The sequence below is a fragment of the Ischnura elegans genome, chromosome X (assembly GCF_921293095.1).
Source record: "Ischnura elegans chromosome X, ioIscEleg1.1, whole genome shotgun sequence".
In the NCBI taxonomy this organism is placed as follows: Eukaryota; Metazoa; Arthropoda; class Insecta; order Odonata; family Coenagrionidae; genus Ischnura; species Ischnura elegans.
In genome coordinates, this window is record NC_060259.1 from 66,096,529 (window position 1) to 66,123,949 (window position 27,421).

At 36.0% G+C, this 27,421-nt stretch overlaps 3 long non-coding RNA genes across 4 annotated transcripts in view; 2 read left to right on the forward strand and 1 right to left on the reverse strand.

Moving 5' to 3' along the window:
- LOC124171725 overlaps positions 1–27,421 on the reverse strand; it is a 51,516-nt gene that overhangs the window by 21,911 nt on the left and 2,184 nt on the right. Inside the window, exons 2-3 of the long non-coding RNA XR_006867928.1 lie at positions 19,019–19,123; positions 6,276–6,383 (exon numbers count right to left, since the gene is read on the reverse strand). This is a non-coding gene — a long non-coding RNA (uncharacterized LOC124171725). The remainder of the gene's footprint in view (positions 1–6,275; positions 6,384–19,018; positions 19,124–27,421) is intronic.
- On the forward strand, positions 69–2,518 carry LOC124171723. 2 transcript variants are annotated; one of them, XR_006867925.1, is made up of 6 exons: positions 69–229; positions 456–526; positions 727–891; positions 1,118–1,188; positions 2,055–2,221; positions 2,448–2,518. It is a non-coding gene; the product is annotated as an uncharacterized LOC124171723 (long non-coding RNA). The 2 variants fall into 2 exon arrangements; XR_006867926.1 differs by lacking the exons at positions 2,055–2,221; positions 2,448–2,518 and adding an exon at positions 1,389–1,531.
- Positions 4,266–27,421, forward strand: LOC124171720. The gene is made up of 12 exons (XR_006867922.1): positions 4,266–4,425; positions 10,261–10,388; positions 11,833–11,976; positions 16,782–17,009; positions 17,087–17,277; positions 19,941–20,060; positions 21,101–21,244; positions 21,548–21,610; positions 23,464–23,607; positions 23,893–23,955; positions 26,156–26,299; positions 27,289–27,421. It is a non-coding gene; the product is annotated as an uncharacterized LOC124171720 (long non-coding RNA).

Consider the following 27,421-nt stretch of genomic DNA (forward strand, 5'->3'; position numbering starts at 1 on the left):
ATATATGATTCATGATGAAAGATTAATTTGATATAGTTATGACCTATTTATGGTTTTTACAGTGAAGGACCATTTGCCTACATTTGGAAAAGATGAATATTGCATGAGAATCTTGCTGAATCGGCAATCATCCATGGATTTCAACAATGACATAACTGGTGGAAACTGTAAACGGTTGACTAACAGAGTTGCAGAAGAAATTGAATAGCAGGAATCGCACTTGATTCAGGTAAATTATTCTGTGATTTTTTACTTACTGCATTAAAATATTTCTTTGCTTTGATACAATTACATGGGACGATTTCATTTTGGCATTGGAGGAAATTTACATTATTTCTTTTAATAAACCAGCTCAAAAAAGGTAACGCCATCAACTAAAGTTTTCTAAGCGAATCTCTAAAGAAATGAGTAAAGGAAAAATTAATATTACTACCATTTATTTTTTTACCTGCTAGGATAACGCAAAGGACTTGAGGAAAACAGAGATAGCCAAAATCAAATGGAAGGCCATTATAACCAACTATAAGTAAGTTTTTGCAAACACAGTTGTGAGTTAATAGTTATTTCATTATGCCATGAAATGAGTCGAATGATGAAAAAAAAGTAATGAAAGACAAATATATGATTAATATTGATCGTGCTGAAGAAATGTTCAACAGTTGTAATATGTGATTCACGATGAAAGATTATTTTAATAAAGTTATGACCTATTTATTGTTTTTACAGAGATGGACCATTTGCATACCTTCGGTAAAGATGAATATTCCTTGAGAATATTGCTGAATCGGCAATCCTCCCTGGATTTAAAATTACATAACTTGTGGAAACTGTAGACGGTTGACTAACAGAGTTACAGAAGAAATTGAATAGCAGGAATCGCACTTGATTCAGGTAAATTATTCTGTGATTTTTTACTTACTGCATTAAAATATTACTTTGCTCTGATACAATTACATGGGACGATTTCATTTTGGCATTGGAGGAAATTCACATTATTTCTTTTAATAAACCAGCTCATAAAAGGTAACGCCATCAACTAAAGTTTTCTAAGCGAATCTCTAAAGAAATGAGTAAAGGAAAAATTAATATTATTACCAATTATTTTTTTACCTGCTAGGATTACGCAAACGACTTGAGGAAACCAGAGATAGCCAAAATCAAATGGAAGGCCATTATAACCAACTATAAGTAAGTTTTTGCAAACACAGTTGTGAGTTAATAGTTATTTCATTATGCCATGAAATGAATCGAATGATGAAAAAAAAGTAATGAAAGACAAATATATGATTAATATTGATCGTGCTGAAGAAATGTTCAACAGTTGTAATATGTGATTCACGATGAAAGATTATTTTAATAAAGTTATGACCTATTTATTGTTTTTACAGAGATGGACCATTTGCATACCTTCGGTAAAGATGAATATTCCTTGAGAATATTGCTGAATCGGCAATCCTCCCTGGATTTAAAAATGACATAACTTGTGGAAACTATAGACGGTGGACAAACAGAGTTACAGAAGAAATTGAATAGCAGGATTCACTATTGATTCAGGTAAATTATAATGTGAATTTTTACTTACTGCGTTAAAATATTACTTTGCTTTGATACAATTACATGGGACGATTACATTTTGGCATTGGAGGAAATTCTCATTATTTCTCTTAATACACCATCTCATAAAAGGTAACGCCATCAACTAAAGTTTTCTAAGCAAATCTCAAAAGAAATGAGTAAAGGAGAAATTAATATTATTACCAATTATGTTTTTTACCTGCTAGGATTATGCAGACGACTTCAGGAAACCAGAGATAGGCAAAATCAAATCGAAGGCCTTTATAACCAACTATAAGTAAGTTCCTTCTAACACAGTTGTGAGTTAATAGTTACTTCATAATGTCATGCATTGAATCCTATGATGAAAAAAAAGTAATGAACTGCAAGAATATATGATTAAAGTTGGTCTACCTGAAGGAATTTTCAACAGTTGTAATATATGATTCATGATGAAAGATTAATTTTATATAGTTATGACCTATTTATGGTTTTTACAGTGAAGGACCATTTGCCTACATTTGGAAAAGATGAATATTGCTTGAGAATCTTGCTTAATCGGCAATCATCGATGGATTTCAACAATGACATAACTGGTGGAAACTGTAAACGGTTGACTAACAGAGTTACAGAAGAAATTGAATAGCAGGAATCGCACTTGATTCAGGTAAATTATTCTGTGATTTTTTACTTACTGCATTAAAATATTTCTTTGCTTTGATACAATTACATGGGACGATTTCATTTTGGCATTGGAGGAAATTTGCATTATTTGTTTTAATAAACCAGCTCATAAAAGGTAACGCCATCAACAAAAGTTTTCTAAGCGAATCTCTAAAGAAATGAGTAAAGGAAAAATTAATATTATTACCAATTATTTTTTTACCTGCTAGGATTACGCAAACGACTTGAGGAAACCAGAGATAGCCGAAATCAAATGGAAGGCCATTATAACCAACAATAAGTAAGTTTTTGCAAACACAGTTGTGAGTTAATAGTTATTTCATTTTGCCATGAAATGAGTCGAATGATGAAAAAAAAGTAATGAAAGACAAATATATGATTAATATTGATCGTACTGAGGAAATGTTCAACAGTTGTAATATGTGATTCACGATGAAAGATTATTTTAATAAAGTTATGACCTATTTATTGTTTTTACAGAGAAGGACCATTTGCATACCTTCGGTAAAGATGAATATTCCTTTAGAATATTGCTGAATTGGCAATCCTCCCTGGATTTAAAAATGACATAAATTGTGGAAACTGTAGACGGTTGACTAACAGAGTTACAGAAGAAATTGAATGGCAGGAATCACATTTCATTCAGGTAAATTATGCTGTGGTATTTTACTAATGCATTAAAATATTTCTTTGCTTTGATACAATTACATGATACAGTTTGATTTTGGTATTGGAGGAAATTTTCATTATTTCTCCTAATAATCCAGCTCATAAAAGATAATGCACGTAAATAAAGTTTTCTAAGCGAATCTTAAAAGAAATGAGTAAAGGAAAAACTAATATTATTATTATCAATTAATTTTACCTGCTAGGACTATGCAAACGAGTTGAGGAAACCAGAGATTGCCAAAATTTAAAGAGAAGGCCCAAGTTAACAATATTGGTATGTTTGTACTTATATAATTTTGATATAATAATTCCTCCATGTTTTCATGAATTCATATTGTCATAGTTTACTGGAAGCAAAGCTTTTCTCAAATCATAAATTTTACCTTTAATTAGTTACCTTTAGTAATGCATTCTCATCCTAAAAATATTAGATAAAAACATAAATAAAATAAAGGTGCTAGGATATAAAAGGGAATTCTTTGAAATGGTGTTTTAGAGTTTTTTTTTTTTTTTAAGTATAGTGCAGTGTCAAGGAAGAAATTATCAAAATATGTTACAGAACCGTAATTTATTTTTAAGTATTATTGCCCGTAAAATTCTCATCTTTCTTTGCATTTTTTCTTGCGAAATTACCACTTTTAATTAAATTTTTTTATAGTTTTCGTGAATCAGAATAGAGCCAAAATATATATTTATGGGCATACAAATTACCAAATTTTTTAATACCCCCTGTAACCCCTATTACGAGGGCCATATCATGAGCCCCAGCTGAAGGACTCCAATGAGACCCCCGGTCTGCCCCTGGCCATAATTCAACTATAGGTAAGTTTCTGCTTAGAATGTCGAAGAATATTATAGCCCCTATTTAGATCTATAAATTAGAGAAAATGATGGAAAATATACAAATGAACATCTATTTTTTGATTAATGACTGTCAATCTGACATAATTCCATTTAGCTGTAGTAAACAAAGCACGATGAAATAATATAATAATGAGGATAAATTCTATTCATTATTTTACATTCCTGGACCAGTGGCTTCTACATTTGAAAAATTTACATATTTAGCATCATAAACCGACTGACATGCCAAGTCTACATGGATTTCTGCAAGGTGAATACTCACAGAAATCATCTACCCCAATTATCTCCAACACAGTTACAGAAGAAATTGAAGAGAATCAGCTGCGGACCACCGGAATATGGCCATTTCAGCAAAGTTAACAAAATCGGTACTTATCACCGCAGAAACGCGGTTTCAAAGACATACTTGATTGCTTGATTGGCGGAAGTGCGATGCAAACACACATTTTTTGATGATCGGATTGATTGATTAATTTTCAAATTGCAGGGTCGAAGAGACAGGCCAGCGAGGGTGAGCTTGCCGAGGAAAGGGTTCTGGATTGGCGACCCTTCGGAGGGTGTACCAACCCCATGCTGGGAGTTACTGCTCCATGGCCACACGAAATACATTTTAACAGGTGAAAGTGCTGAGCCCATGGCAGGGAGGAAGTAAAGGTACGTCCACAGCAGCCTGCTTATTGAACGTACCAGGTACGTTCACAGCAGTGAAAGGGTTGAATTTAGAGTGTTTCCGTGCCAGATTGTCCTCCACAATCTTGATGAGCAAAAAAAAAACTTTGGCAACAATGACTGATGACAATGACGTTGGGCAACCAAACCTTGGAAAATAACAACTGTGCATTTGTTGATAAACAATTTTCATTATTGACCATGAAACAAATGTTGTCACAGTGTGATTTCCAATCGGCATATTTATATTTGAAATTATGTTTTTCCTATCCATTCTGCTCTACATTGCTTACATTAGTTAAAGTCTGAAATTTAAGGAAAGCAAATTTGATGCCTGTGAATAGGGTAGTTTCCTTCATCAAAGAAAACGAAAGGCATTGATTGTGATTCGTTATCCACCATTAGTGTACTCATAATATAAAAATTATTTGGTTTTAGAAATACCAGATTAGACGAATGGCAATGGTCAATTTTTATCCTCATTTGAAGAAGGCCAGATTGGTGCCCATGCGATGCCACTCCACGTGACGTCAAAGGGACCTAGTTTCTATACGAGTAGATAGGAGTTTTACATCGTCTGAGATTACCAATGCATGCATGAGGCACAGAGCTCAGGGAAACATTAATTAATAACCACTTATTAAATCTGGCTAAGGTCGGAAAGTTTTCTTCTTTTGGTAAGGTATTAATAATCCTTCTTTAAGCCAAGCACTACCAGCTAGCAGGGTACTCTGCTACCTGCTAGCATCCTGAGTCGTATCAGCGCTCAAAGCCTCGCCCCAAGGTCACCTCACTTGCGGCAGCGGGAACCAGAACGACGTCACACGGAGTTTTCCCATCATTCATACTTAGCCGTCGCGTTTTCGCGCGCTTGAAAATTTTCACTTTTCGTTTAATCGCGAAAAATAGATATCGTCATTTAAAAATCTAAAAGGGTGAAATACGTACTCCAGGAATAATAATCTTTCGATTTAGGCAATAAAAAAATAATAGGAAACCACCCTATTACGAATTTGGCTTATTTAATATTGATAAAAATCCAGGAGAATTCACTTAATTCGTAGTAATGCACACATTAGCAGAAAATAACTGATTACGAAATGATGAAGATAATTTTACATTTCCCAAATAACATGTTTCAGCATCATGATTTACCATGATGATGATATTTTCTGAAATAATTTAATCATTGAAGGTTATTTGTTCATCTGAGGGGAATACATACAAACAATATATTTGATCATCTGTCTTCTTTAGTACTGTTTAAGCATTTGTGGTGGAGAGAATATGAAGATCAATCTGAGAGTAGAGATGCTAAATATTTGTTAACTTAATCAATCCAACATGGCTCGAAAACAACCATATTGTCTTAAATTTCACAGAGTGGTTTCATCATAAGTGCAATCATCTAACATTCAAAACTTATTCACACCAAAACATGACCTTTATGCTCCTTAAATTAGCAATTTTCCTGGAAGTAATGTCTTTTACTCAGATCCAAAGGACAAGTCTACCATGACACAGTAATGTCTAACCATACATACAAGAGTATCACCATTTTGAATTACATTAACTGCATTTAAATTATTGATATCCTTTGGAATTTGTTCTGATCATTCTAATTTCTCATAATTATTTAGATAAGTGCTCAAAATGTTCACATATGCAAAGAAGAATGCAGTTACTCATAGAAATGAAATGTAGATGATAATTACATGTTATCGGAAATCAAATTAGAAAATTATTCCACATTTTTCTAATGGAACCATGATTTGATACTTGACCTTAATGGAAGACTAGTGTACCATAATTTCTATTTCTCACTACATACTTACTATCTGGTGTCCGACAAGAGATGGTAGGGTCCTTCAAGGAGCCACAGCTCCTTTATGTGTCATAACGTCCTCCTGGTGCAGATGCTTTTCACATAGACTGTGGCCATCCTGGAAACACAAGATTAGACGTGAAAAGGGAGAAAAATGGAAATACAAGAATTTGCTCTCTTACATGAAACTTCAAATATGTATGAACCATCAGTGTTTAAGTCAAGTAATATGACCATGGACCGAGTATTCATGAATTTTAATCCTTTGAGTGCCGATGGCATAGCATTGATGCCTAGCGCAGGTCTGGCTGACAGGCGGGTGGCATCACATTGATGCCACACCAGTCTGTCTTTCAATCGCTCCCCACGCTCCTCTGCTCTGTTCTGTTTACTCTAATGGTGGTTTCCTGCACACACACTGGATTACGCTACCTTGACATGCCTTCCGTTTTCGAATTATTGTTTAAATTTTTAGAGTACTTTGATTTCATTTATTTATATTTATAAATATAAACTTTTTGATTTGTTAGATGGTTGGTCGTTTCAAAACAATTAAAATGTGATTTCTTCTTTACTCTTCTATATATTTCTACTAACTGTAATGACATTTGAAAGAAATATCCGTTTTAATCCTATTGATATTTTTGCAATCAACATTTAGTCATAATCTTCCTTCCATTTCATCGAAGAAAAAAATATTCGTGTTACAAAATACGGTCACTACATATATACACGCTAAACACAGTTGAATAATCTCTGTCTTTTTTTATCAATTTTAAACTAAGTATTTACAATACACCGTTATACCTCAGAACATTCTTCCAGAATATGTTTGCAACTTATTTTCTAAACGATCCTTTCCACAGGGGATTGAGTACATTGGTTACAGAAATGGAAATAATTTTTTTCTCATTTTTCTCATTTATTCTGTACGTATTTGTTAATGATACTAGGTTGGAATAATTACGACCACCATTACGTTATTCATGGACAAAAGTGGTGGAGTTTCTCAGGAAACCTTTCAATTTTTCATTTGAATGAGAAAGTGGAATTGGGAAAATCCTTGGCAGAAATTACTACCGGATTTCGAGGCTGTAATTTCTGTGACTTCATTAGTCTTCTTTTTAAATAATGGTTAGTTAGAGAGTACAGTAGACTATTTAGACTCGTGAATAACTAATGCAGCTAATCTTACGAGTTTCAGAGGCACATACTAGGGTTACCAGCTGAACTTGGCATCTTCAGGCATCCTAGGAACTATAAGGATGGTGTGACCACGCCAACCCATTAGTAGGGCGGTGCTTTTGAAAGGGATTTTCCATAGGGCTAAGGGACTGTGGCTATAGGAAACTAATAGGCAGATTTCCACTTTTAGGCACATGCATTTCCGAAATCTCTCCCCATGGCACACGTTCGGACGCAGCTGTTTTATTTCTTCGTCGCCCCCTGTTCCAAGCGATAAGACATGCTAAAAGGGTCGTTATATGACACCGAGGAATAGAATGCGACTCGCTCTGTGTCACCTGTTATCGCTATTTTTGGAAGAATTTTCGCCATTCTTATGAGAAATGCATGCAAGTATTCAGTTGAGTGCGTGCCGTGGAGAAGGACAGCTCTTCCTTCGCAGTTTTTGTGAATCTCCCCCTTGGCATGGTCTCTCCTGTGGACGTCTTTCGATTGCATCTGCATACGTTCCTACTGGTGCTTTATACATCCCCAGATCTTCTGCACAAATCAAAGTAGGTGCTTTCATCAATTTTATATTTTATATTAAAATTTTGAAGTTGCGTGCATTTTCTCTCCTCAATCCCAGCAATGTCAGCCATGCCAGTTATCTAAATAGCTTCAGCTGAGCACATCATGAGGGCATAATTATAAAATATAAATAGGAATTTTAAAAACCGTAGTAACCAGCAAGGAGCTCTCACGCTGTATTTAGCTTGTGATAACATTGACGGGTATGAGTTACACTAATCTATGCACCTCAGTGATTTTAACCTAATCTAGGGTTAACATTTGTCTATGTTTCGGAAAGATACAAAATTTCTATGCTTAAAACTTCAAAATAATAGTGAATAATCGAAATAGCTTTTGTCACTCCCATTCTAGCCACTCCAGCATATTTGTACATCCTAAGTTTCCCATAGAAAAAAACGCCAATTCAAAATCACCGGCATACTGCCACCTTCACGCAGACACACGGCCAGATTTTTCAGCAACGATGCAGCGAGCTGGTGACATGACAATATCAATTGTCAAAGACGGGCTCTAATTGCCTCGCTAGCCACAGCGCCGAACTGTGAAGGCACCATAACATTTTTTGTGCTATGCTTAAGTACTGCCATCTCCAGGGCCTGCGCGATATGAATAACGATAAAATACCTGTGAAATTAGGAATTGCCAAAAATAAAATGGTGAAAGGGATGAATTTTAAGAATTAGAGCAGCCTTTACGCTTTGTATCATTTTATACAATGACAAATACATTGAAACATTAATGGCATCAGTGGGAGAGGGAGAGAGTTGGCGCCTAACATAAAAGAACGTAAAATAGGAGTGTGCGGAGCGTACTCAAGGCCGTAAATCACATAAATGCTTGAGGGTAACTGGCTTTAGGTGTTGTAGATATGACAAACATCTTGTATTGTGTGTTTAGTAAACAGAAAACACAAAGCACAATAGTTAATGGTTGCTCAGCGGTGCATCGCCTACCAGAAATAAGTCGTAAAACTGAGCGTACCCAGTGGAAGGAACTTTTTGACCTCGTTAAATCCAATTTCTTTATACATGTAAAATATAGGCCGTTTGGCAGTACAAAGAATATCACTTGCAAAAATGGGATTCTCATGAAAAGCCAGGGAACTCGCAAAACCGGGCTTCCACTATATTCTGTTTTAACTGCCTTGCATGTAAATGTGATAGAGCTTACTATGCTGGTACAAAAGAAAATATAAAATTTGCCTAGATTTGACTAATACAGTAGATTCCGGTTAATTGGGACATATCAGGACTTGTGCGCTTTGCCCCAATTAAGCGGCTGCCCCGATAAGGCGAACTCTCTTGTATATGGGCATGAAAAACTTTGAAATGATAGAAGGAAGACTGAAGAATGTTTATTATGCAACATAAGTTTATTAAACTATTTATTTGATAAATAAATCAGCGAGTTAAGTTAATTTATTATCATTTCTAGGAATTATAACATTTTTGTTAAAAATATTTTTTCACAGCCACGGGCGACGCTGAATGAATGTCTTCTATCAAGTCCTATTAAAGAAAATCCCTATCCTATTGCGGATACTATAACAACAAGAGCTTTCAAAATAGGGCAAGAAAAGGAACATTTGTGAAAAAAAGAGTAAATCAAAGGAGGAAAATATAAAAAAATAGTATTCTGAAAACAAAAAATTTTAATTTCCTCGCGAGTCTATGTCGCCGACTCATGGCCCAATAAAGCGGCATGCGGTCCCAATTAAGCGGATAATAATCTAGGATATTCCTCTATTGGGTTCTGTTTTTCAAGATCTGCCCCAATTAAGCGGCTGCCCCAAGTAACCGGTGGACCCATTAAACGGAATCTACTGTACTTCCATCATGCTATTATGATTAAAATCTCAAAATGTAGTTATTCTAGTATGTATGTATATTGAAATCAAGCAGATGGGTGAATTTGTAAGAGAGCAGTGATGCTCGTGAAAATAAATGGTTACTACGCTATTCTTACCAAAGATGACCACCATGCTCCTCTAATTTTTCTACTTTCTAAGTTGACATTGTCAATTATACTTCATCTCCCAGATGTATCTTTTATCACATACAATATCATTCATGGTTTCAATTCCTCCATGATGATGGAATGGCCAACTGACTTCATATACAATGAAGAAAAGAGACCCATCTGAGGGGAACAAATTGAAACAATAAGTGTTATATAATTCACCAGATTCAAAAAAAAATATTCACAACTCATAATGTACCCTTATATCATATTTCCAGGATTTGATTCATAGTTTGTTCTTCAAGAAATATTAAAATATACTACCAGAGAAGAAGGTGAGAATTCAAGGAAAACATGATGACCCTGAATGCACAAATAAATTATGAGAAGGTAAAATACACTATCGGTAAGTTTTCAAGGAAGAATCAAATTAACAACAATGAAAAGATAAACCAAGCTCTTTGAAAAAAAACTATGAATGTTTTTTACCAATGTTATCATTGAATAACCGTTTGAATTTGCATTAAATCCATCACAAAATCTTTCTGCTACTCATGATTTGCTACAAAACAAAAACTTGCAAGAAGTTTACCACTCTTTCCTCCACGCATGTCTTATAACACTTATACTTTATACCACTAAAAAGATAGCGGATGGGAAAATAGCCCTTAATTATTAACTTAATTACTTGGATGCTGTGTCATCTCTTGAAAAATTGCATTTCCAGTTTCAAGCACTCCTGCCATACAGAGCTTACATAGAATTTACACCGCATGCCATCAAAGTTACATCTTCCGCTACCGAGTCAAAACTGCTTCTCTTATATACAAGTATTGCCATGAGAAAAAATTCCCCTGGACCGGGAATCGAACCACCGACCTTTGGCTTTCCGGGCCACTGCGCAGACCACTACGCTATCCAGGTTCTTTAATTCCCATGGCAATTATACCGAGACTCCTGGTACTAGGTGTTAGGCCCTCGCGGTCCATCAAGGATGGCAACGCGAGGGAGAAAGGACTTACAAGAAGCCACAACCGGTTGAGAGCCTCATACCTGCGCTAAAGCCTCATACCTGCGCTAAAATATGTATTACACATACCGCTTTGCGCGGCTTTAGCGCAGGTATGAGGCTCTCAACCGGTTGTGGCTTCTTGGAAGTCCTTTCTCCCTCGCGTTGCCATCCTTGATGGACCGCGAGGGCCTAACACCTAGTACCAGGAGTCTCGGTATAATTGCCATGGGAATTAAAGAACCTGGATAGCGTAGTGGTCTGCGCAGTGGCCCGGAAAGCCAAAGGTCCGTGGTTCGATTCCCGGTCCAGGGGAATTTTTTCTCATGGCAATACTTGTATATTTCACCGCCGTTCACGCGGCAGGGTTTGAAATATTACACATGCTTCTCTTATTTCAATCTTATCTCCAAAGACAATAACTTCAATTGCTAATGTATCTGCTCATTACCTTTTATTGGTGATGCCCAAAAACCATTATGAAAACATAGTCCCAAATGTTACCAAGATTTCTAACGGTACCCTTAATTCAATAGCTCTCATGGATTTGATAATGTTACTGAAGATAAAATCCAGAAGAATTCACTTACTTCAAAGTAAAGCACAATAAAGTAGAATATACCTGATTAGGGAATGATGAAGATCATTTTACATTTCTCACATAACGTGCTTCAGTTGCATGGTTTCCCATGATGATGATGAACATTTCTGAATTAACTTAATCATTGAAGATTACTCGTTAATCTGAAGGGAAACCATAAAAAAATGAACCTGAGAAAATGTATCAGTATCTGAACCAATTGTAATGCTCTTATTTCGGCCATTTTTCTCTCACTTACAGGGAGAATTCTACAGTTCAGTCATCACACAATACCCAGTAAATACCATCCCAGAAGTGTTTTCAACCCACGATTTACAGGGAGTAACCAAGCAATATTCGGCCTACTGTATAAATAATAACATTAATGAAAGCATAAAAGAATGGGTAAGTTATCCAAAGTTCAACATATTGTGCTAAAATGAAAGCCTTCAGTTGAAGTATTTTTAGTGATGTTTTTAAACAGAATTCAAGTTAAGAAACCGATTGGAGTGGAAACCTATTGAAACAAGAGCGTTATATAATTCACCAGATATATTTAAGCAGAATACTCAAATATAACTAAAAATTAGGTGTGGATAAGCAAAGCTCTCTTGAAAAAAATAGTAATGATTTTTTTGCCTAGTAATTCATTTATCCTACGGGCAGGCCCGTCGCTAGCTGATCTGGCGCCCGGGGCGAACTGGGATCGTGTGCCCCCCCTCTCCTGCCCCATAACATTGATAATCTGCAATCGGGAGAGTTGAAAATATAATTGAAAACATTTTTTCGTAATAAAGATATTTTATCGATTATGAAAGTAAAAACATACAAGGAAATTTAAAAAAAATTTTTCCTCGGCGAACACGGTGCGCCCCCAACTTGCTGCGCCCAGGGCAAAATGCCCTGGTTGCCCCGCCCTCGCGACGGGCCTGCCTACGGGTACAAAACTTTGTTGCCTGTTTTTTACTAATATGATCTGTTTACAGTACACTCCTGATTATCCGGGCTAATAATGGGGAGAGGCGTCACAAATAATTGGAAAACACGGATAACCCAAACTTTCACTTTAATCCCAGTGAACACAAAAGATATTATGGATGGAATATATCTGGGAAAAATAGGGATATTTTACCCATTGCCATCTTTACCCTTTCTTTACCACTTAATTACTCGCGTGCAGAATTGCCAACGGTGAAGTATAAAAAATATATAGTGAGGCATCTACTTAATTGCATGTTCAAAAGAAAAAGTTTAAGGTCGTAAAATAAAGTTCAATTTATCCACAGATAAATCTGTTCATCATCTGTAATGATATTTCTCAAATTAATTATGTACTTCTTAGTTTCGTGAAGTTGCACATTTCATTATTTAGGCATTCGTATTACACGATATCAATGAAAGTCGGAAATAAAGTACTTAAAATTACCAGATTATTTTCTTAAATATATTAAGAACACTAATTTTCATCGGATATTCAATAAAATAATTATATACGACAGCTGAAAGATCGATAAACTCATGACGATTGGCAACATTGGAATTTGCCATTACGATTTACGAATTGTGTGTTACCAGTTATGGAGAAACATTTATTTTATTTCACAAATCAAGGAAACACAAATTACAAACTCATTTATTTGATTCTGGGCAAAAAATCGGGAGCGACGACGCGTGCAACCAAATGCTATAATTCAATTATACAATGAAATAATAAACCAATTAATTAATAATTATTATTAATTAATAATAATACAATTCATGGCTCGCATTTTTGTTTGTTTTCACATTGTCAACATGAATTGTTGTCCATTACCACGTGACCATTAACAACAAGAAGTCGTCAACAAGAATTGCTGCACACAGGAGAAACATGAACGGACTGCAAGAATTGGAACTACGAGTGAAGCATGGGAGTAAACTAATATACCTGATATAATTTTGAGATTTGTAGAATTTTATTCATATTCAAAGGATTATTTAATAGGGTAGGATGAAAAGAAAAATGACTTTTTCGGGATCAAATTTATCCTGTATGAGGAAGTTGCGACCTTAATCGAAGTCTCACAGTCAGATCCGAATATTTTTAGAAGTCGGATAATATTAACCATTGCCGCCCAAGCCCTAAAGTTTAAAATTTTGCAAAAATTCTGAATGTTATTGGAGGCAAAAACCTTTTGAAAAGAAATTACTGCAACGAAGCCCATATAACGCTTTAAGCTATAATTACTATTAGTTAATTAGGAAATGGGATCAGTTAGAGTAATTTCCCTTCAGTAGGTTTTTCCTTCTAAAAACAGCCTGAATTTTTGCAAAATTTTAAACTTTAGGGCTTGGGCAGCAATGGTTAATATTATCCGACTTTTAAAAATATTCGGATCTGACTGTGAGACTTTGATTAAGGTCGCAACTATATAGGACAAATTTGATCCCAAAAAAGTCACTTTTTGGCCCACTTTGTTATTTAACCAGAGAGTTGCATCACCTTTTGTTGTGGTAGCATGGTGAGGCAGCAATTTTTTATAGCTTTCATAGCTGTAATTTGGTTACCTAAAGCTCTACTAAAGTATTGCACTCTTTATTTGCAGTGATTTCATTGGTTTGCATTCTTGGGGGAAAAAAATTGGCAAAGCACATTTTTTATTGCACTCTCATTTGAGTGACTTGGCCATTATAATTACACCCATGTCTCGTATAGCGCAAGGGATGCGTTCCTTGGGGTCTTTGCGCTATACGAATTTGCGTTATACGAGAGCGTTTTAACATAGGGAAGATAGGGATGCGTTCCTGGTAGCATAGGTCTTTGGTATTGAATTTCCTCTAAAACATCTATATTCCCATAAAAAGCCTTAGAAAACATTATTTCTATAAATATTTATAGTTAAAAACATCTTTAAAGATAGTATTCATGCATTCAAAGACTTTTATTCGCGTTAAAAAAAATTCTTACGTGCTTTCGAAATTCCATCCTGTCGTGCGGGTGGGCTAACATCTGCTATCTCAGGGGATCGTAATGCGTTGCCGGCAGTTGATGATTTTTCAAACTAGTCTAAAAACAACTATTGTGTCACCCAGGCCCTTTTGTCGCTCATCGAAATGACAGGAAAATGCTACTTTAAATGCCATTTCATAGCTAGCGGAGTTTATGAATGATAAATCATTTTAATTTGAAGTCCTCCGAGTCATTAGCAGCTACGTGAAACAGTCTTTAAATGCCTTGAAACCTGACCCAGGTTTTCCTTCCCTGAAAATGAATGAACGAGAATGCATTCTTTTCCAAAAGAATATCGTCTCATCTACACTAAAAACTAGTTGAGGGGGAAAGGAGCCACTTTCAATAACAGCTTGGAGTTCATCAGAAAATGTTGTGGTGGCTGCGCTATCAACACTTGCAGATTCACCTGCTGATATCGCCGCACTGAAAATACCTGCTTGCCGTTTAAATTCTGGAACCAACCGGAGCTTTCACTTAATGTCTCGGAGCGATTACCACTCTCGTCTTTTTGTACTGATTCACCATGAACTTTCCGTATGTGTAGACCGCTTGGTTGAAGTTGGTGCGGCTGAGGTCACTGATATTTTAGCTTCGTCTTTATTCAGAATAAGGCATCGTGAGTTTAAACTTCCGCGCAATATCGCTTTGACGCTCTCCATTTTCAAAGCAATTGACCTCTCTCAAGTCCTCTTCTAGGTTAATGGTTTTTCTTGATAAATTCTTGATTTTTCTACACGCATTCCTATTTTTTGCCATATTCTCTTGGTTTTTACCCTGTATGGCTCTATCTAAATCACCTTCTTCTGCTGAACTGTATTCCTGAGACGCAGAAGGGCTATGACTGCGGGGAGGGAACAAAGCCATTGTGTTTAAGACTCTATAGCGGACCCTTTTATGTGTTGATGCTATTCATGCGCAACTCGGTCACCGCTCCGTGAATACCGATGACCTTGAAGGCTTTAGCGTAGACTCTCTACCTGGAAGTCAATCGCCCGGTAACCTACGACGGCAAAAATACGTCTCAAACCGTATTGCTGAAAAAAAAACTCATTTCCACTAGCCCCACGCTTAATTAACGATCTAAATTATTTATTATCATTCTGTTAAGGAGACGAGATAAATCTTCGGTAGGCCGGCTATCTAGACCCAATGACGAGTAATACTTTTGGCAAATGAGCAGCAATGAATTTCGATTAATATATAAACAAAAAAGAAGATTTGAGGCAAGAAATAATATTAATATGCGTAAATTGATAGAAATTTCGTGTGTACTTAGCGCAAGTTCACGTTTTATCACGAGAGCGTTTAAGATTTTTGATTAGGCTACACTGCGTTGCAATGTTTCCCCGAGGAACGAATTTGCGCTATATCGAAATTGCGCTAATCAAAATTGCGCTATACGAGACATGGGTGTATGCCGAAAGAACGTTATCAACCACTATTGGATGTTTGCAGCAGACAGAGACAATTGCATTTAGATGCAGATAGATGTCAGATACTGAATAGAAATGTTAATGCTGGTGAAGTGAGGCAGCAGAGTTACTGAATGTGTGCTGAATATTTACAGGACTATGTAGAGGAGATGAAGACCTTGAAGTCAGAAGGTTTAATTTATAAGGATAATTTAATAACAGTAAATCAGGGTTACTTCTCAATCTAAATTATAATATTCACAGTTTTCTCCAGGTTTTCACGGTCTAAATGTCTTCAAATTCACGGTTTGTAGATAAACCCATGGTCCTTATATACTGGTTGCTAATCTCCGGACATATTCCGGCTAGGGAGTGTTGCCTGAGATTCCATCTTCACCCCTCAAACGCCTCCCCTCAAACACAACTCTGGGCACAGTGCGCTGTCACTAGGGGAAATATGGAACTAACTGTGCTGTCGAAAGCATATACCGCCGCCGACAGCGCAGTTAGTTCCATATTTCCCATAGGGAAGGCATTGAAATTCCAATAAATGGGCAAGAGGAGCAATATTACATTTCCAAGCTCCTGCATCTTGAGTATTGATGGAAGTAGGGTAATATCTATGAAACAAATTTAATCCTATTTCAGAATTGCATGAACTACGATAAGAATTCTTTCAGAAAAATGCATAATTTGACCGGTATGATTTTAACCCTCAACTTTGGAATGAATGTTTATAAGTGAACATCTGAGCCCTATTTTGAAACAAAAAGTATTAATTTCAACTCTTGAAATTGATTTTTCAGCATGTCTTGGGCTGTAGCAAAATTTCATCCCCATAGGAATTTTAAAACTGCCACAGTATCTACCATCCCCTCATCTTGGCTTAGGACATCTGAAGGAAGAAGCTATGCCTCGTATCCACCAGAGGAAGTCCATGAGGTTGAAGTGAAGAGGCTGATGTATAAGGGAGTTGAACCAAAAGAGGAATGGGATTTGCTACCCTTTCAATATTTGACTCCTTGTTTTGGTTGGTAAGACATTTTCTTAGATATTAGGAGAGAATTTTTACTGTGGAATGTATGAATGATGTTTTATCCTTTCATATCAGACTAGTTTGTAGCAGCTACAGATTTTGAACGTGAAGCTGCTGATTACAGTGGAACAGATTTGGAAACATTTGTTAAGTCCAGCTATAAAAGGAAGAGGATTGCAAAAAATTCCGCTACCCAAATGTGCCTGACAACTCATCTGAAAATTGTGATGAGATGGATAGTATAAGTGACCCACCATCGCCGCAAGGTAAGAATTTGTCAAATAAAATTTTTCTTTTCTTGTGATAGTCATTCCTTTCTCAATAGGGTATTTGCACCTGGGAAGATTAGGATTGAAATGTTGTTAAATTGTTAAATTATATCATTAATAACATTACTTTCGATTAGCTGCATTAAATGTTGCTTTGTTTGAGTCATAATTCAATAATGAATGTTTAATATGCATCATTTTTGCATTAACCCATTTCTTCCCAACGTTGCGTGAACGCAACGCAAACTCTGCGATTTTTTTTCTCTGTATTTGTTGTTGATAAGTAGTTAATATTTTTAACATAGGTAGTTCAATGCTTTCTAAAATGTTATGAATTTTTCTACGGAAGAAATTTAATAACTTTTGTTTTTACAATGACCTTTTCATTAATATGTAAGTCGTTATTCTAGGTTATCTTCTAAGTTTACATATTATGTAAAATCTGAGGCACTCGATGATTATATTTCGCTGCAAATACAATGATGCATTTGTATTTTGGGCCATCGCAACAAGTTGGGTGAATTTTTTTAAGTGCTTTTCAAATTATTGAAGAATAAAGGAAGTGTTGCATTCACGCAACATTGGGAGGACCCCAGTAATCTAGGGAAACGGCGAGCTGCGGCAGTAGTCGCTTATAGTGTTTCTTTTTGAACTGAAAAATGAAAAGCATATCAAGAATACATAACATTTTTATGGTGAAAATTTAGTTTTAGGCAATTGTACAATATTTTAGTCCTACATATGCATCTACATAAGTGTTGAAGGGTCTTTACTAGGATGTTTGGCAGGAGGTGAGTTTTCACCAAGTTGTGACTGTTTGATATTTTTAACTTCACATATCGAGCAAGATCAGCGTTTACTAATGCTATAGTGGGAATTTACTGTGACCTAAACATAAAAGATGCATAAAAACTAATAAGGTAATGATCCAAAAATTTAAAGTACATCATAATTTTCCTGAGCTTCTAATTGACATAGTTATTGGAGTACAATAATTTAAGGCAGCAGTAATTGACAGTTTAATGGCACAGCTCTTAATGGATGACTGGTGTAAGATAAAATGGTAGTTTCCTTCATTAAAGAAAACGAAATGCATTGATTGCGATTCCTTACCCACCATTAGCGTATTCATAATATACAAATTATTTGGTTTTAGATATCCCAGTTTAGACGAATGGCAACGATAAATTTTAACTTTATTTGAAAAAGGCCAGATTGGCGCCCATGCGGTGCCACTCCACGTGGCATCACAGGGACCTAGTTTCTATAGGAGTAGAAAGGAGTTTTACATCGTCTGAGATTACCAATGCATGCATGAGGCACAGAGCTCAGGGAAACATCTCTTAATAATCACACATTACAAATACCTAAGCTTGGAAAGTTTCCTTCGTTTGATAGGCGAATAATAATCCTTATTTAAGCCAAGCGCTACTAGCTAGCATGGTACTCAGCTACCTGCTAGCAGCCTGCGTCGTATCAGCGCTCAAGCCTCACCCCAAGGTCACCTCACTCGGCGCAGGGGGAAGCAGAAATATGTCACACAGACTTTTCCCATCATTCCTACTTAGCCATTGTGTTTTCGCGCACTTGAAGTTTTTCACTTTTCGTTAAATCGCGAAAAATAGATATTGTCATTCAAAAATCTAAGAGCGTGAAATGCACACTCCAGGAGTAATAATCTTTCAATTTGGGCAATAAAAAAATAATAGGAAACCACCCTATTTCTATTTCTTACTACCTGGTGTCTGTCAACAGATGCTAGGGTCCTTAAAAGAGCCACCACCCCTTGATGTGTCATTACGTCCTCCTGGTGCAGATGCTTTCCAAATAGACTGTGGCCATCCTGGAAATGCAAGGTTAGATGTGAGAAGGGACAAAAATTGGAAATTCAAGTATTTGCTCTCTTACATGAAACATAAAATATACATGTATTCAAGTAAATTAATATGACCATAGACCGAGTATTCCCGAATATAAAGACATAAGGAATGTAAGCCTTAGATAAAGGAATGAAAGGGAGGGGCAGTTGACCTGTAAAACAAATGATGATTTCAAAGGACCATTTTCATTGTGAAGTCGTTACTGGCATTAAATTCACAGATAAAACAAAAGCATTGATTAAATTAGACCATTAGAATTAAAAAAATATATTATGATCTTAGATATTTGATGAAAAATCAAAAACCACTATACTCTGTTTTAACTACCTTTACGTGTAAATATGATAGAGTTAACTACATGCTTTGTCTAGATTTGACAAACACTTCCATGATGTTCTTATGATTAAAACCTCAAAATATAGTTATTCTAGTATGAATATTGAAATCAAAAAGATGGGTGAATTTGTAAATGAGCAGTTTTGCACGTTAAAATAAATAGTTACTAAGCTATTCTTCCCAAAAATGACCACCTTGCCCCTCCAAATTTGCTACTCTAAGTTGTCAATTATACTTTATCACCCAGTTGTATCTTTTACCATGCACGATATCATTCATTGTTTCAATTCCTCCATGATGATGGAATGGCCAACTGACTTCATATACAATAAAGAAAAGAGACCCATCTGAGGGGAACAAATTGAAACAATAAGTGTTTAATTCACCAGATTAAAAAATATATATATTCACAACTCATAGTGTACCCTTACATCATACTTTCAGGATGTGATTCAAAATTTGTTCTTGAAGAAATATTAAAATATACTAATTGAGAAGAAGGTGAGATTTCAAGCAACACCCTGAATGCACAAATAAATCTTGAGAAGATGAAATACACTATAGGTAAGTTTTCAAGGAAGAATCAAATTAACAATATCAGAAAAGATAAACAAAGCTCTTTGAAACAAATCGGCAGTGGGAAAATAAGCCTTATTTATTCCTGAAAGCTATTTCAAATAACAGCTTGGAGCATTTATAATTATAACTTGCATACATTTGCAGAAATTATGAAAAATACAAGAAATTAAAATGAAAGTTTAGATTATTCGTTGCTGAAAAGTTTCTCGGGTTTTCCACTGGATGATGTCGTCCATGTCTCCTGACGTTTCGATCATGCGACTTTCTGATCGAAACGTCGGTAGACATGGACGACATCATCCAATGGAAAACCCGAGAAACTTTTCAGCAACTGATATGCCGGGAAAACCTAAGATCTTAGATTATTCATGTTTGCCAATTACTTGTGCAACCTCTTCCCATCATCAGCCCGGATAATCGAGAGTTTGCTGAAATTCAATCCACTTGGTTGCAGGGTCATCTCTTGAAAAATTGCACCTCCAGTTACAAGCACTCCTGCCATACAGAGCTTATATTGAATTTACACCGCAACCCATCAAAGTTACATTTTCAACTACCGAGTCAAAACTGCTTCTCTTATTTCAATCTTATCTCCAAAGACAATAACTTAAATTGCTAATGTATCTGCTCTTTACCTTTTATTGGCGATTGCCTAAAACCATGATGAAACCATAAACCCAAACATTACATAGATTTCTAACAGTACCCTTAATTCAATAGCTCTCATGGATTTGATAACGTTACTGAAGTTAAAATACAGGAGAATTTACTTACTTCAAAGTAATGCACACACAAGCAGAAAATACCTGATTAGGGAATGATGAAGATCATTTTACATTTCTCACATAACCTGCTTCAGTTGCATGGTTTCCCATGATGATGATGAACATTTCTGAATTAACTTAATCATTGAAGATTACTCGTTAATCTGAAGGGAAACCATAAAAAAATGAACCTGAGAAAATGTATCAGTATCTGAACTAATTGTAATGCTCTTATTTTGGCCATTTTTCTCTCACTTACAGGAAGAATTCTACAGTTCAGTCATCACGCAATACCCAGTAAATACCATCCAAGGAGTATTTTCAACCCACAATTTACAGGGAGTAAGCAAGAAAAATGCATACTGCTACGCAAATAAAAACATTAATGAAAGCATAAAAGAATGAGTAAGTTTTCCAAAGTTCAACATATGGTCTATAATGATAGCATTCAGTTGAAGTTCTTCTAGATATATTTAATAAAAAACTCAATTTAAGGGATCCATCTGAGGGGAAACCAAGTGAAACCATGAGCGTTATATAATTCACTAGATTCAAAATAAAAATATTCACGGCTCAAACTGTACCCCTACATCAAATTTTCATGGGTAAATTCATAGTTAGCTTCGCAAGTATGTACTATTAAAAAATATACTTACATTTATATATACTTCATGATAAGATCAAAATGACTATTGGTATGTTTTGCAGGAAGAACCATGATAACAGCTGAAGAAATTGGCCAAATGGATAAAGCAAATACAACAACTGCGGGTAAGTTCCACAAAGTTCATAATACTGTGTATTTTCTTAGGGCTTTGATTCAAGCTACTAAGGAATTAATGCAGTAGAATACCCCAACGTAACTAAAAATGAGGTATAAATAAGCAAAGTTCTCCTAATAAAATAGTAATTATGTTTTTACCTAGCTATCATGAAAAATGTTTTGAATTTGCATCCAATCCATCACAAAATCATTCCGCTGCTCATGGTTTGCCGCACAAAAAACTTGTAAGAAGTACGCTGATCTTTCCTGTACGCATGTCTTGTAACACTTATACGTTATACCACTAGAAAGATCGCCTGTGGGAAAATAGCCCTTACTGATTCCGGAAAGCTATTTAACCCTTTCGCTGCTGTTCAATATCCGAAAACCTACTCCTCACATGCGGGGAAAATGTTAAAATGCGTTTCCTGGGCCCATGGAGCAGGTACTTCCAGGATGGGTTTGGTACACCCTCCGAAGGATCGCTAATCCGCGGCCCTATCCTTGAAGAGCTCACCCACGTAGGACCGTCTCTTCGACCCTACCAGCCTACCTCCTCGGACCTACCTCCCGAAAAGGGACCACTCTGACTGCAATTTGAAAATCAATCACTCAATCCAATCATCAAATTATGATTGTTTTCATCGAAATCCTGCCAATCAAGCATGTCTTTTAACCGTGTTTCTACGATGAAAAATAACGATTCTGTTAACTTTTCTAGAAACGTGGCTGCGGACAACCGGAAAAATGGCCATTTTATCAAAGTTAACAAAACCGTTATTTTTCATCGCAGAAACACGGTTCAAAGACGTACTTGATTGCTTGATTGACAGGAGTGCGATGAAAACAATAAGTTTTTGATGATCGTATTGAGTGATTGATTTTCAAATTGCAGTCAGAGCGGTCACTTTTCGGGAGGTTGTCTGCCTGCTCGTAGGGTCGAGGAGACAGTCCTGCGTGGGTTAGCTGGTCGAGGATAGGGTCGGGGATTAGCGACCCTTCGAAGTGCTTGGGCGAAAGTGCTGACTGCATGGCAGGGAGGAAGAAAAAGTACGTCCACAGCAGTCTGCCGTGCGGACGTACTAGGTACGTCCACAGCAGTGAAAGGGTTAAAAGAACAGCAATGATCATATATAATTATAACTTGCATACATTTGCAGAAATTATGAAAAATACAGGAAATTAAAGTGAAAGTTTACATTAATTGTGTTATCCCATTACCTGCGCCACCTCTCTCTATCATTAGCCCAGATAATCAAGAGTTTGCTGAAATTCAATTCACTTGGTTGCAGCGCCATCACTTGAAAAATTACACCTCCAGTTAGAAGCACTCCTGCCATACAGAGCTTATATTGAATTTACACTGCATGCCATCAAAGTTACACCTTCCACTACTGAGTCAAAACTGCTTCTCTTATTTCAATCTTATCTCCAAAGACAATAACTTAAATTGCTAATGTATCTGCTATTTACCTTTTATTGGTGATTGCCAAAAACCATGATGAAAACCATCCCAAACATTACGAAGATTTCTAACAGTACCCTTAATTCAATAGCTCTCATGGATTTGATAACGTTACTGAAGATTAAATCCAGGAGAATTCACTTACTTCAAAGTAATGCACACACAAGCAGAATATACCTGATTAGGAAATGATGAAGATCATTTTACATTTCTCACATAACGTGCTTCAATTGCATGATTTCCCATGATGATGATGAAAAAATCTGAATTAATTTAATCATTGAAGATTACTCGTTAATCTGAAGGGAAACCATAAAAAAATGAACCTGAGAAAATGTATCACTATCTGAACTAATTATAATGCTCTTATTTCGGCCTTTTTTCTCTCACTTACAGGGAGAATTCTACAGTTCAGTCATCACGCAATACCCAGTAATTACCATCCCAGGAGTATTTTCAACCCACGATTTACAGGGAGTAAGCAAGAAAAATGCATACTGCTACGCAAATAAAAACATTAATGAAACCATAAAAGAATGGGTAAGTTATCCAAAGTTCACCATATTGTAATAAAATGATAGCCTTCACATGAAGTCCTTCCAGAGATATTTTTAATCATAATTCAATATAAGAGATCCATCCAAGGGGAAACCAATTGAAACAATGAGCGTTTTATAATTCACCAGATTCAAAATAAAAATATTCACGGCTCAAACTGTACCCCTACATTAAATTTTCATGGGTAAATTCATAGTTAGCTTCGCAAGTACTATTAAAAAATATACTTCATGATAAGATCAAAATGACTATTGGTATGTTTTCCAGGAAGAACCATGATAACAGCTGATGAAATTGGCCAAATGGATAAAACAAATACAACAACAGCTGGTAAGTTCCACAAAGTTCATAATACTGTGCATTTTCTTAGGGATTTGATTCAAGCTATTAAGGAATTAATGCAGTAGAATACCCCAAAGTAACTAAAAATGAGTAATAAATAGGCAGAGCTCTCTTGAAAAAAATTGAAATTATGTTTGTACCTAGTTATCATGAAAAATGTTTTGAATTTGAATCCAATCCATCACAAAATCATTCAGCTACTCATGCTTGCCACACAAATAACCTGTAAGAAGTATGCTGCTCTTTCCTGTACACATGTCTAGTAACACTTACATGTTATTTTTTTTATTTGTTTTTTTATTTTATTATCAAACCACCGGATACAGCTCTCATTGGCCATTTTACACCGGGGTGTTCAACAAATGTAACAAGTAAACGTACACAAACGACCATGCCCTGGACCGGGGAAACCTACCCAGGCGGGACTCGAACCCGCGACCTCTTGTTTGGCAGGCGAGAACGTTACCCCGCCGCCACCGAGGCCGGCAACCGGTTATACCACTAGTAAGATCGCCTGTGGGAAAATAGCCCTTACTGATTCCGGAAAGCTATTTAAAAAAGCAGCAAATGAGCATAAATCATTATAACTTGCATACATTTGCAGAAACTATGAAAAACACAAGATATTAAACGAAGGTTTGGATTCTTTGCGTTTTCCGATTATTTGTGCCACCTCTCCCCATCATTAGCCCAGATAATCGGGAGTTTCCTGCAATTCAATTCATTTGTTTGCAGCGCCATCACTTGAAAATGTTATCATTGAATAACCGTTTGAATTTGCATTAAATCCATCACAAAATCTTTCTGCTACTCATGATTTGCTACAAAACAAAAACTTGCAAGAAGTTTACCACTTTCCTCCACGCATGTCTTATAACACTTATACTTTATACCACTAAAAAGATAGCGGATGGGAAAATAGCCCTTAATTATTAACTTAATTACTTGGATGCTGTGTCATCTCTTGAAAAATTGCATTTCCAGTTACATGCACTCCTACCGTATAGAGCTTATATTGCATTTACACTGCATGCCATCAAAGTTACATCTTCCACTACAGAGTCAAAACTGCTGCTCTTATTTCAGTCTTAACTCAATGATATTATCTTCAATTGCTAATGTATCTGCTCTTTACCTTTTATTGGTGATGCCCAAAACCCATGCTGTAAACTCAGCCCCAAATATTATGAAGATTTCTAACGGTACCCTTAATGCAATAGCTCTCATAAATTTGATAATGTTACTGAAGCTAAAATCCAGGAGAATTCACTTATTGTTGAAATGACACATTGCAATATTTCCACTTATAGATTTATTTTACACTACGCGTTTCGTCGTTACAGCGACATTTTCAAGTGTGAAAAAAGTCTTAAAGATTTTCCTTATATATCATGGTGCTTGAGGGGAGGGTGGGAGTAAGATGGAGAATGGGGTTTTGGGTGACGAGAAGCGAGCATATTGAAGGCTGTGGGGGGGGGGGGGGGGGTTGGAGGGTCGTTTTAGGGTCTCAAACTGAGGCAGGGTGAGGGGGAAGAAAAGAAAGGTTCTAGGATGGGTGAGGGTACCCCACACTCATTCACTGTCTTCTTTCGGGTTGTGGTTGTCGGGATAGCGTCCTCGCCCAGATGATCTTCTCCTCCTGGGTAGTTGACCTCATGTCCTTCTTCTACTGTTCTTCTGCACGCCTTGCACCCCACAGCCTTCAATATGCTCGCTTCTCGTCACCCAAACCCCATTCTCCATCTTACTCCCACCCTCCCCTCAAGCACCATGTTATATAAGGAAAATCTTTAAGACTTTTTTCACACTTGAAAATGTCGCTGTAACGACGAAACGCGTAGTGTAAAATAAATCTATAAGTGGAAATATTGCAATGTGTCATTTCAACAATATTACGAACTTCCACCACATCGTGCCTAATATCATACCAGAATTCACTTACTTCAAAGTAATGCATACACAAGCAGAAAATATCTCATTAGGGAATGATGAAGATCATTTTACATTTCTCACATAACGTGTTTCAGTATCATGATTTCCCATGATGATGATGAAAATTTCTGAATTAATTTAATCATTGAAGATTATTTGTTCATCTGAATGGAACCTATAAAAACAATGAACCTGAGAAAATATATCAGTACTAATTGTAATACTCTCATTATGGCCATTTTTCTCTCACTTACAGGGAGAATTCTACAGTTCAGTCACCACGCAATACCCGGGAAATACAATCCCAGGGGTGTTTTCAACCCATGATTTACAGGGAGTAAGCAAGAAAAAATTATAATACTATGCAAATAAAAACATTAATGAAACCATAAAAGAATGGGTAAGTTCTCCAGAGTTCACCATATTGTACTAAAATGATAGCCTTCACATGAAGTCCTTTCAGAGATATTTTTAAACATAATTCAATTCAAGAGATCCATCCGAGGAGAAACAAATTGAAACAATGAGCGTTATATATTTCTCCAGATTCAAAATAAAAATATTCACGGCTCAAACTGTACCCCTACATTAAATTTTCATGGGTAAATTCATAGTTTGCTTCACAAGTAATGTTAAAAATATTCTTCAGGAGAAGAAAGTGAGAAATTAAGCAACAACTGATGACCCTGGCTGCAAAAATAAATCATGAGAAAATCAAAATGACTACTGGTAAGTTGTCCAGGAAGAATCATGATAACAGCTATCAACTATATTTGCACCAGTCTGAAATCCATCTATAGAATCACCAAGGCATTTGCAGAGTAGCACATGAATGTTAATATGATGTTTCATGTAAATTACTCGCTCGAGGTATATATCGACTCCACAATTTTTTTAAAACCAAGCTTAAAAAATAGGTATAAAAACCTGTTCAATCCACTACTAAACCAGAGATATGTAACAGAAGGAGGGAGTAACAAATTGTTAAAGAGAACATCCAAAAAATATGAAGAATGTTAATCATTCTCCAAAAGGGACACCTCTAAGGAAATTAAAAGATATTGTGTGGCATAAAGAAAAATAAATATCATGTTGAAAGTGGTTATGAATTATTATGAACCAGCATTGAAAGAGAGAAGAAAAGTAGTACGAATTGCACATTGTGTTCTGTGTATTTTTGCATTGACGAAAATCATGCTCCGCAATGAAAGCTATAGAGAGATTGTTACACAGCTTATGGCTCGTGAAAAAAAATTCAGTGTGAATTATGTTTTAACATGTATGTATCAGAATTTTCTATCCCTTCTCATTTAGATGATTCCCTGTCAAATTCATTTTTGTGCTAAGTCATTCATGACACTCATCAGGCATGTTTCTTTTCTATTGCAGGAGCAGCAAAGTTTTATTATTTCACAGAATTATAAACTTTTTGTATCCAAATATGGAAGAATAAGTACATAATTCATTTTTGTAATTTGGTATGGGTTTTTGTTCTGATTGTACAATAAAGAATGAGAATCGA